The sequence below is a fragment of the Macrotis lagotis genome, chromosome 1, assembly GCF_037893015.1.
Source record: "Macrotis lagotis isolate mMagLag1 chromosome 1, bilby.v1.9.chrom.fasta, whole genome shotgun sequence".
Classification (NCBI taxonomy): domain Eukaryota; kingdom Metazoa; phylum Chordata; class Mammalia; order Peramelemorphia; family Peramelidae; genus Macrotis; species Macrotis lagotis.
This window is the reverse complement of record NC_133658.1, coordinates 558,977,814-558,990,575: the sequence shown is the minus strand read 5'-3', so window position 1 is coordinate 558,990,575 and position 12,762 is coordinate 558,977,814.

Genomic DNA, 12,762 nt, shown 5'->3' with positions numbered 1-12,762 from the left:
TATATTTTATAGATTGGGGGGGAAAGGTAAAGAAAAGAATGAGGACATAAGGAGAATAAGAAATGGAACTGAGAATGAGACTCGGGAGGCCTTTTTCCTGACTGGGTTGCCTTATTCAAGATTCAAGACAACTGGAGGGAGAGGATCATGTAGAATGATGCACAAACATATCCCACATGGTCCTGATGATAGTTCTGGGGGCAGGGAGGATTTCTATAGTCTCTGCACCCACCTCAAGGCATCTTCTAAACATCACATCACCTATAAAAAAGAAAGGGCTGGTTTAGATGACCCCTCAGGTTGATTACAGTTCTAAATCTGTGATCTGATGCCTTGTGTTACTCCAAGAATCTTAAGTGTTCGTGGCACTAAAAAACTGCCAGAAACAGAAATCACCATATGTTCCCTTCAACTTGAATTTTTGTAGCACTATTATTGCAATGGCACACTTAACAGATCTTCCTCTGTCCTTCTCTGGGTACCACAAGTTTCAAAATGAAGGCCAAAGTTGTTTATTGTAGTCATCTTCCTCCCTCCAGGCTGACAATCAAGTTCCTTTGATCCAGATGGCTTCCACAAGCTAGCCAAAGAGAGGCAATGAACTCACCATCTGTTTCCTGTTGCCTTTTTGTGCAAGCTGGTCGAAGATTGTTCCTGATAAAATCCGATGGCACCGATTCTCACTTCTTTCCATCTCCCTGGTTGGTGTCATAATCACGACTTATCAATCTGGGTCCTCGGTGATGGCAGCTCTTAGATCAAATGAGTGTGGAATATTTCCCTTGCAGTCCCTTTACCCTCTCCCTGAGAACAAACATTAAAAAGGAGAGCTGAATTTTCATTCTTATCTACACTTCATCTGAGACTTCATCTGAGAAGAGAGTTCCCAAAGCTCTTAAAAGAAGAGGAAAACTACTGAAAATTATACTTAACCAAAAAAAAAAAATCCAGTTTTGACATCTCACACACACAGCTGTGTCAGGATGGAAAGAATTTTGAATATGTATGTAGTCTGAAGATATAAGTTTAAGACTTGGCTTTGCTCTTTACTAATTGGGTGGACTTTATTCAGCTTATTTTCTCTAAACCTTAGTCACTCGTCTGTGTAATAGAGGACTGGCCAAACTCAGCCATTATGAGCATGAGTAGTGTCCTCAGCTAATGCAATTCCCAAAGAATATTTCCTATCTGATAACTATGCAATAAAGTAATGGATTTCTATTTGGTTACTGAGCCAAAACTAGTCATGTATTCAAAAAGACACCAACAAAATAAGACTCGGTCTCTTTTCTACATGACTGGTTCAAGTGTAGAAGACATATTGAAAGTTGAGAAGTCTCAACACCCACCCCTCACCCCACCCCAACTTGGGTCAACCTATGGCTTTAATATGGACCCCTGTTCTTTTTCTCTTTATATTTGTTCCCCCCATCCCATCCCATTCTAGGTGAAGGAGTATCTTATTAGGTTGTAGCCCCATGAACTTCTAAAGGCTGGAAGAATGAGTTGCCAGTGGAAGAAGAACTGAAGGCCCTTACAAATTCTGAGGACAGCTGAGTCCAATGAAGACCAAAGTCCAGATATACTTACTTGACCAAGCATAGCAGTGGATTGAAATCAGTCAAAATTAGGTCATATTATGACATTTTCAGAATTGAACTTGTTGGGGCAAATAGTGTGTAGCAAGTACTTAAAAGTTAGGCTCAAACTCCCCAGGTATTTGATATGTTAAAGCAAACACTGTTCCCCACCTTCATCCCTCATCAAGAGCAGGGAGATAGAAGTCCTTTCTAACTTCTGTTCTTGCTGTATTTTTACAAGTTCAAATCTAATGTCAGATATTTACTAGTTGTGTGACCCTGGACAAGTCACTTAACCCTGTTTACTTTAGTTTTCTCTTTTATAAAATGAGCTGAAGAAGGAAATGGCAAACCACTCCAAGTATCTTTGCAAAAAAAATACTAAAATAGCATCAGAAGAGTTCAATAAGAGTGAAGGAACCAAAACAATAATAAAAAGTTGATTAATATTAATTGGTTAAATAATATCAGGATGGTGATTACAATTAATATGATTATTGATGTATTATAGAGAAATCATCTTAGACCCTTAGGGATAGCTCTAGAAATCTGAAAGATGGAGTCAACTCAGATCTTAGATCTGCTTTTTTCAATACTTGTAAGAGTTTGTGAAAAGAACCCTAGCCATATAGCCATAGTCTATAGTCTATAAAATGAGGTTAATAATAAAGGCACTGCCTACCTTTCATTTGAGATAATAGATGTGAAAAACTTTTGTAAGCCATTGAGAATTATGTAATTGTGACTTATTTTTGTTCTTAATATGAATTAAAATGTTGCCTCTGATAGGTGTGCCTCCTTCTAACCTGAAAATATCAGTAATAAGGGTCAGGTAGAGATGAGCATTGCTTATCCTAGTGAGTGCCATTGGGTATTCATTTTGGCCAAATCTGGATCAGTGGAGGGATGCTGGTGAAGGTGAAATGGATGGATTTATGCAGGAAGTAAAGGCTCAGTAGGACAACCGAACAAGAAGACCACTGTCTCTCTTGAATCATCCTTTATGACAGACTCACCTCTATGGGGGCATTCTGCAGGATGTCTTGGATGGCACAGGTCCATAATGGCCTAGCTGATAGTCCAGATGTCCTTTCTTACAGCGAACAGCATGTAGACATGTAACTAAGCAAATGACTCTGTTGACCAACTGTGGACTCCCAGCATGTTTTTAAGCATGGCTGTTTGCTCCCAGAATACAAGCCCAGTGAAGGGTCCCGCTTCACTGTCAGAGTCTGGGCTGCTGCAGACACACACACTGCTAAATGAATGCACCTGGCCTCTCTCTGGATCTGTATCAAGAGACTGAGTTGGCTGGCATTTTAATGAACAGGGTGAGGTTATTACTACCAATAATAATAACATGATGACAGTAAAATATGCCTATCCATAATTATGAGTCAATCTAAATATTCTAGTTCTCCAGATAGTCTGCCCTGTACCCTCATTTTAACTAAATTCCAGATAGGTAAAATTGTTATCTACTCGAGTTCTGTATAGTTGCTATCTTTGTTTTTGCAATCTGTCTCTAAGTGCTTTAAAGTTCTTCACCAAATACTAATGACAGGTCTTAGCACATTTGATTGTGGCCCTCAATCCCGAAGCATCTGACACCCACTCCTTCTCTTTCTAGTTTCCCTCCTCATTGCTTAGCACAGAATCTTGCAAGAAAGTACTTAATAAACATTTATTAGATTTAATTGAGTTGTTCTTTGAATCTTATTTATGTTTAATGAATAAGATTCAGTCCATTCTATCTTGGAGATAGAAGAGAGACTTCAAGAAGGTGATCAAATGACATATGTGACAGAAAAATAGATTTGTGACCAGAAGACCTGAATTTGAGTCCTGGTATTGTCATTTACTGTGTATCTGGGCAAGTCATTCTAACCTTCTGAGGCATGAAAGGAAACCTGAAGGGGAAAATTTTTTCTGTATCAGCAAGTCAATCAACTAGGAGTTATTAGCCACCTACTATATGGTAATTCATGCATCTAGGGTTACGTGGTGAATAGAGTACATAGCTGGGATGGATTTAAGAAGACTCCTCTTTCTGAGTGTAAGTCTGGGCAAATCACTTAGCCCTATGCCCCAGTTTCTCATCCCTTGGACAACAAAGAGGTCAATTCAGTCAATACTTAAAGAAATTAATTAACGTTATTCTCTGGAAGATCAAATACTGAAGCTGAACCTTAAATGCTTTGGTCACATAACCTGGATAAGACCCTGCTAATGGGAAAGACTGAAAATACCAGAAAAAAAGGGATGGTAGAGAATGAAATGAATAGCTATTATCATGAAAACAATGAACTTGAACTTGGAAAGACTTTGAGGCATAGCAGAGGATAGAGGGACCTGGCATGCTATGGGGACAGAAAGAGCCAGACATGACTGAATTACTGAACAACATCCTATGACAAGTTTTGTAGTAAGCATTGCAGATGAAAAGGAAAACAAACAAACAGCACCTGCTCTCAAGGAGTTGCTGTTGAAAGAGACAGTATATAAACAAGTACTAATGATATGTATACACACACACACACACACACACACACACACACACATATATATATATGCATATATATATATACACATACATACACACATGGAAAGAGAGGGAGAAAGACAGAGAGAGAGGGAGCAACAGAGACAGACATAGAGAGACAGAATTATTTTGGGGATAAACTTAAATGGAAGGCACTAAAATTAAGGAAGAGTGAGAAAATCTTAAAAAAGTGGGATTTTATTTGAAATTGAAGGAACACAGGGAATCTACAAGGCAAAGATGAGGAGGGAAAGGAATGGGAGACAGTGTGGAAGGAACAATCATCAGATCAGAATAACTGGATCTAAGACTATTAGAGAGAAATATGATCTAAGTATATAGGGAGTATAAAGTGTAAGACTGGACAGGTTATAAATGACTTTGAAAGTCAAACAGAAGATTTTATATTTGATCTGAAGATAATAGAGAGATACTTGAGTTTAATGAATAGGGGTGATATGGTCAGACCTGACTTTTAGAAAAATCAATTTGACAGCTAAATGGATGATGGATTGGAGTGGAGAGAGAATTGTGGAAGAATTGAGGAAACCAACTAGAAATATATTGCAATACTCGAAGGACAAGATGATAGAGGTCTACCCTGTGGTTGGTGCAGTATCAGACAAGAGAAGGGATTATATCCAAGAGATGTTGAACAAGGAGAAATCACAGGACTTGATCATTGGGTTGAAAATTGATTTATAAAGTTATGAAATGGGGATAGACAGATTGAGTTTTGGGGTACATATTGGGAAAGAGCATAATTGTTAGTGGGAAATAGGCAGCAATTATACTTTAAAAACAAAAAGGATGGGGCAAAAAAACTCATAAAGGCAGAGGGACAAGGTGGGAAAAGTGGTGTAGGCGTACATGGTAGTTTTGGGGACAGAGTAAAGTGAAGTAAAGCAGTTATGGGGAAATAGATAGGGAAGGGGAGAGAGAGTTATCACTCTTGTAACCTTGGATAAGTTGGGAGCAAAAGGCAGCCTGGACCTCATGGAAGTGAAAGAGATATGGGGGATGAACTGAAGGTGGATGAGGTTAAGATTTTATTATTCTTTATTTTTTTTAATAGGAAACAGACAAACTTTTATCTATGCCACTGTGAGGTTAGTTCATTAAGATATCAAAATTATCTCAAAGTTAAAGCTAAAATTTCAAAGTCATCTTCTTAAAATTAACAGTACTTTTTGATGTTATGCTGGTCTGGATTTTGTCTGGAATTTGCACATCATAGGACCAGAAGCTTTGCCTAGCAGTGCTTAGATGATTTTTCTCTTTTTTGGCACATGTTACCAGGATCTGAGTTTTAGCTAATGTATGATATGATTTGTAAATTATTCCTCTTTGATCTTCAGGAAAGTTTATACATGATTTCTAGGTTCTCCTTTGCAATCTTATTTCCTGCCCCTTTGCTGGCTGTTTATAAACTTCCTATACTGACTAGAAGGGGAGTGGATGATCAGTAAGTTCAGAACAATATTCAGTTTTATTTGATTTTTTATTTTCAATTTATGGGGGAAAACAAATATTTCCATAACATAGTACAAAAAGACAATTACACTTGAAACTCTAAATCTATCCACAATTTGCTTTTCCATTCAAATATACAACAAAATTATCATGTAAATTTCTTTTTTTCCTTCTCACCTAGCCCTAGCAATGGCTACCTTTAGACATGTTTATATATATATATATATATATATATATATATATATATATATATGTGTGTGTGTGTGTGTGTGTGTGTGTGTGTGTGTGTGAAATTATTCTACACATACTCCTATTTATTACTTTTCTCTGCAGATAGCAACTTTCTTCATCTGTCCTTTATAGTTAATTTGTGTATATGTAATAATCAAAACAATATTTTCTCAGCCTTAAACAATATTGCTGTTATATATATTTATATATAGTGCTCTCTTGTTTCTACTAATTTTATTCTTCATTATTTTATGCAAGTTTTTCCATGCTTTTTCTAAAGTCATTGAGATTATTTCTTAGAGTACAGTAGTATTTCCATCACAATCACATACCACAATCTGTTTAGTCATTTTCCAGTTTATAGGATTCCCTGCAATTTCCAGTTCTTTGCCACTAAAAAAGTTGCTTATAAACTCTTTAGAATATATAATTTTCCCCTTTCCCCTTATTATCTTTATTTTTTTTTGCAAGGCAAATGGGGTTAGGTGGCTTGCCCAAGGCCACACAGCTAGGTAATTATTAAGTGTCTGAGACTGGATTTGAACCCAGATACTCCTGACTCCAGGGCTGGTACCTTATCCACTGCGCCACCTAGCCACCCCTCCTTATTATCTTTAAAAATAGAAATAAGCAAAGATATTGTTGGGTCAAAGATTATATAGTTCAATAACTCTTTGGGCATAATTCCATACTGCTATCTAAAATGGTTGGATCAATTCACAAGTACATAAACAATGAATTAATGTCCTTATTTTTCCACATCTCCTCTAACATTTGTTAATCTCCCCTTCTATCATTTTAACCAATCTGTGGTCTAAAATGATATCTCAAGGTTCTTTTAATTTGCATTTCTCTAATCAATAAGGATATAGAGCATTTTAATATGACTATAAATTGTTTTGGAAAACTGCCTGTTTATATCCATTGACAACTCTTCAATTGTAGTGTGACTCATATTCTTATAGATTTGACAAGGTTCTTTATATATTTTATATATGACATCTTTATTTGATTAAATTGTCTAAATATTTTCCCCCATTGCTTTCCTCATTTTGACTACAATTTTTTATTTGTACAAAACCATTTTCAGTTTAATGCAATTTAAATTATCCATTTGCATGTAAATTTATTCTCTATTGTTTGTTTTTTTAAAATTGCTCACCTATCTATATGTCTGATGAGTAATATGTTCTGTATTCTAATTTTCTTGTAAATCTCTATATCTGTTAGGTATCCATTTGGGTCTTATCTTGGTAAATGGTATATAGTATATGGGTCTATGTTCAGTTTCTACCACAATTCTTTCCAATTTTCTCAATAATTTTTTAATAAATAATGAATTCTTATCTCCAAATCTTAAGTCTTTACACTTATCAAAAATGAAATTAATGTGTTTATTTGTAAATTGTATACCTACTCCAATCCATTGATCAACCTTTCTATTTCTTAGTCAGTACCAGATAGTTTTGGTAATTATTGCTTTTTAATATAGTTTAAAATCTGATACTGCCAAATCTCTATAAAATTTTAAATTTTTTATGTATTTTATTATTTCATATATTGACTTTTTTGTTTTTACAATGAATTATATTATTTTTTCTAATTCAGTAAAAATTGGTCATTTAAGATACAGTTTTAACACAACCACCAAGTGAAATGTCAGCAGAGAGAGGGAGAAAAAGAGAATGAAAGCGAGACAGAGACAGAAAGAGAGAGGAGTGGAGGATGATCCCTATGTTGTGAGCACGAGTGGTCCAAAAGATGGTGGTACTTTGACAGTAATACAGAATAGAAATAGTAATACAGTTAGAAAGAAGGAATGATTTGGGAAAGAAAGATAATAAGTTAATTTTTGTACTTTGAGTTTAAGATGTCTATGGGACATGCAGTCAAAGATGTCTAAAAGAGATTTATGATTATATATGAAACTCAGCTTCTTTTTTTAAAGTAATACCTGGATACAGAAACAATTCTCCCTTTAAGGTAACTTTCTTTTTTTCCAAGTATGATTTTGGTTTATTTATTTTATATTATTATAATAATTTTATTATAATTTTATTACAATACTTTATATTATATTTATATTATATATAATTATATTATATATAATATTTATATTATAATTTTATTATAATACTATAATTTTATTATAAGAATAAAAACAAGAAGATGAGAAACCTTAAGAATGGTGAGAGGGAGAAAAAATGTACTTCAGTCTATGTTCAGATTCCAATGACTCTCTGGGGTGAGTTGCCTTCTTTATCATAAGTCCACCAGAGAAGTTGCTTCAATATTTTCCCCACAGTTGCTATTAATAGTTGTATTTCCCTCCAATCTATTCCTCCCCACTCTCATTTATTCTTTTCTCTCTCTCCTCTCATCCTAGCCCTGTCCAAAAGTGTTTTGTATCTGAGTTACCCTCTCCCACAATCTTCCCTCTCTTCTATCACCTATTCCCCCCTTCCCTCCCTCCATTCCCCCTTATCCCATCCCTTTCTTCTCATTTTTCTCTAGGGTAAAATAGATTTCTATACCCCATTAAGTGTGTATGTTATATCCTCTCTGAACTATTTCTGATGAGAATGAAGGCTCACTCATTCCCTCTTGCCTTCCCCCAGTCCACTCCACTGAAAAAACTTTTTTTTTGACTCATTGTGAAATTTCTTAGCTCCTTCCTCTCCTTTCTCTTCCTTCCAGTACTTCTAAGGTAACTTTCAAGAGTCCAAGTCCATCAACAGAGAAGTTTGCAGAGATAGAACTGACTAGTTGACTTTTCACACAGGAAATAAGTGGCTGAGTTAGGATTTGAATTCAAGTCCTTTGAGTTCTGATCTAGCATTCCTTCTTCTGAACCATGGATGATAGTACTTTTTATTTCCCAGCAATGGGATTTCTTTTTTGATACCTTTCCATGCAGCTCCAGCTCCTATATCTTATTTTTCTTCATTTTTTCCCTTCTTTTTCATAGGGGAGCAAAACATTTCTCAAATGACATATCTAAAATCATTTCACTATCCAAATAAGAAAATTATATTCATGTTTAAATAATATTTACCCCCAAAAGACAAAAGGATAAGATTGACTCATTCCAACATGCCCCACTTGACATGCTTTAAATGGCAACATTTTTACATAGATCATTTTGTATTTAAGATAGTGCAATCCAAACTTTGCCAAGACCTAGAGTCAAAAAGACCTGAGTTCAGCTCCAGCCTTAGACACAAACTGCATGACCCTGGCCAAGTCACTTAGCCCAAATTATCTCAGTTTTCTCATCTACTAAGTGAGACAGAGAAGGAAATAGCAAACCACCCCAGTATCTGGGTCAAGAAAACCCCCAAATGGGTCAGAAACAATTGTACATGACTGAGCAACAATTTGGAAATCTTCGGGAGAGACTCTTATGGACCAGTATGTAACATCACAAGTATTAGCAGTATGTAATCTCTTAGGAACAGATATGTTTTCCATCAATCTCTCTCCTTCTCTCTCTCTCTCTCTCTCTCTCTCTCTCTCTCTCTCTCTCTCTCTCTCTCTCTCTCTCCACACACACACACACACACACAGAAACACATAGAAATAGCTAAAGTTTCTGATTCTGACAAAGGATAATTTATTTAGAGACCTAGGAAGGACTCTTAGAGGTTATTAAGCCCAACCCCCTCACTTTGCAGATTAAGAAACTGAGACACAAAGGGGTTAAGTGATTTGTTGTGGGTAGCATAGCTAGTACGTGTTTGAAGCAGAATTTGAGTCCTGTTCTTGATTGCATCTCTTTTGCACTGTTCACCCTATTTACTGAGAGAAATCAATACATATACAAGTAAGTAAATATAAAATAATTGGGGGTAGAGTGGGTAGGACTTGTTCACAAATAGAGGTATCTTGGAAGTCTTGTGGAAGAGCTAATACTTGAGCTAATCCTAAAAGGGGAGGAAGAGACCTTCAAGAGGTGGAGGAGAAAAGAGATGGTATTTTAGTCACAGAGGTCAACTGGACAAGGGCTTTTCAGAGGCAAAAGACCTCATTCAAAATTTCTACTTATTCTGACAGCTAGAGGGTATAAAGGATAAAATACTGGACTTAGCTGAAAAAGTTGTGATATATGGTTGTGATAGAATACTGATGTGCTATAAGAGATGATGAGCTTGATGATATTAGAAAAACCTAGAAAGACTTTCACAAAATGATGGAGTCAGTAATATTATTCTAAGAATGGCTTTGAGTAGCTTAATCTATGTGACTAATATAAATACATAAATTAAAAATGAAGGACATATGAAGATGCTATTTGCATTCAGAAAAAGGATTGATAAATAAAATAAAGGATAAATAAAAGATAAATAAAAGGTTGATAAATATATGGAATAATTCTACACACACACACACACACATATATATATATGTATATAACTATATACAAATGTAGACACACAAACACTAATTTGTGTCTAATGGTAACCATCTCTAGGGTGTGGGGGAAAGGGAGAAAAAATTTATGTTAACTTTTTTGTATATTTGGAGGTTGTAGCAAGTTGTACATGGTAGATTTTTAGTTTCATGCACAATCATCTTTTTTATTGTACTGTGCTATGGAAATACTTGTTTTGTTCTGTAAATCAAAAATAAAAATAAATATATAATTTAAAAAATGAACTTAGAAATAGGAAAGCCTGAGTTCATAACCAGCTCAAACACTTACTAGTTGTGTATCTTTACCTTTATATGCTTAAATTTCCTTATTTACAAAATAAAGCTATAATGGCACCCAACTTGGCAGAGCTGTTATAATGATCAAACAAAATAATATTTGCAAAGAATTTGCCTTGAAGCATTTTTAATTGTTAGCTATTATTTAAATCTATTTGCTATCTCAGGTATATACCTACTTTTAGTGGTTGCAAGTAAGATTTTGGGTAAAATTTAAAGCAACAACATCAAAACTCATCGAACTCTAGTATATGTTTTCCACAATGGGAACAGTAAACTGTTGGCCCTTAGCCTAGCCCAGACAAATAAAAAAACAACAGGAGTTCTATTTATGACTGAAGTTGTTGGCACTTAAAATACACACAATATTTAGTTAATAAATGCTTGTGCTCATTTCACAGATGGAAATATATAAGAAGGTTATCTTTAGCATGAACAACTAATGACAAACTACCTGGGAAATGAGAGGGCTTGTAAAAAGAAATTACTGCATAACTAATATCATTGATGGATAGAATTTAAAAGACAAAAAAGAAAGGTTTACTTGTGTATTTGAAGGAGTCACTACAAATTAAATGATCTGTTATAGAGAAATGAGCATGTTTTATGTGCTTTTGATAAATATGTACATTAGATATTAGAGGAACTAAAACAATGTGAGTGTTGAATGACGAGAATGAATGGTGGTAAAATTAGAGCATTTGCATTTTACTTCCTGTCTTCCTCCCCAGAATAAAAAATATTTCCATGCACTTTCTATTACTGCATAGTCAGCCTTGTTCAATATTGGACAGAGTCTGGAATTTTTTGAAAATAAAACTTGGGTCTGAATCTAACTCATCATACTAACTGTGTGACATTGGGCCAAACCACTTAGCAATTCTGAACTTCAGTTTCCTTATCTATAAAATGAGGATAATATCACCTCTTAGATGCAATAAGACAGTACAGTGGATTGAATGCTGCATTTATTATCAGGAAGCTATGTCTTCAAATCCTTCCTCAAGACACTTACTAAGTGACCATAGGCCAGTCCCTTAATTTCTTTTAGCCTCACTTGCAAATCAGGAAGAGTGATAGCATACATTTCGTAGAGTTGTTTTGAGGTCCAGATAAGATAACGTATGTAAAGTGCTTTGAAATTTGAAAGCACCATATAAATGTTAATAATTGCTATTATCTCACAGAATTTTGTAAGACTCAAATGAAATTATGTATATGAAATGTTTTTACAAGCTTTAAAGAGCTATATTAATGGAGTTATAATTAATGTCTTGAAGAATATAATTGAGCTGACTAAAAACATATATATGATCATATATAGACCTATCTGTGTCAATAACTGGAGAATAGAATCAGCAAAATGATGTCCAGGACCAAAGATCATGATCTAGAGAACCTAATCCTTTCTGGTCCCACTTTCCTGATTGCTAAGGTCTTTATGCAGTCCATTATACCTAGGCTAACTCCAATCATGCTTCATTTTACTTCTACAACTATCTTCCTGATAGATGCCTTAGAGTCTGTATATCCCTAATCTGGTTTCTATTCTGGAAACATAAATAAATCAGTACATCACTGCTACTGGAAAGAGTATAGAAATCCTCTACCATTCCACCCACCAGTCCTATAATTTTCCAAAACAAAAGATCACTCCTTAGAAAAAATTCTCTAATATGTTTTTCCCCTCATTAGAATGTAATTTCCTTGTGGTTAGGGACTATCTCCTCTTTTCTATTTTTATTCTTAGAGTAATGTTGTGCTCAGTACATAGAAAACCTGTAAAATATACTTTTTCATTTATTTGTTCCTTCATTCAATGATGGGGGAACAAAGTATTGGAAATGGAAGGAACCTTAGAAATAGTCTAGTTCACCTTTTTTTTTTATTTTACAGGTTGAAAAGCAGAAAAGAAGTCATGTGGTTTGTCCAAAGCCACTGAGCCTGTTAGCGGCAAAATAGAACTTGGACCCTACATTCACTCCTTGTTTTTCCATTACACCTCTGTTTCAATTGAGGCCAGTACCTGAATGCACCCTAGAGCTAGACAACCTCGCAGTTAACTTACAGATGTAAGTTTTAGTTCTCATTCATCTAAATCACCTGAATTTGATCAGGGAGGAGAAAGGGACAAGCTGTTGCTCTCTGTTTTTCCCCCAACAGGCTTTCTTCTGGGACTGGTGTGAATGTAAAATTTAATAAAAATTCTTGAGAATGATTGACAGA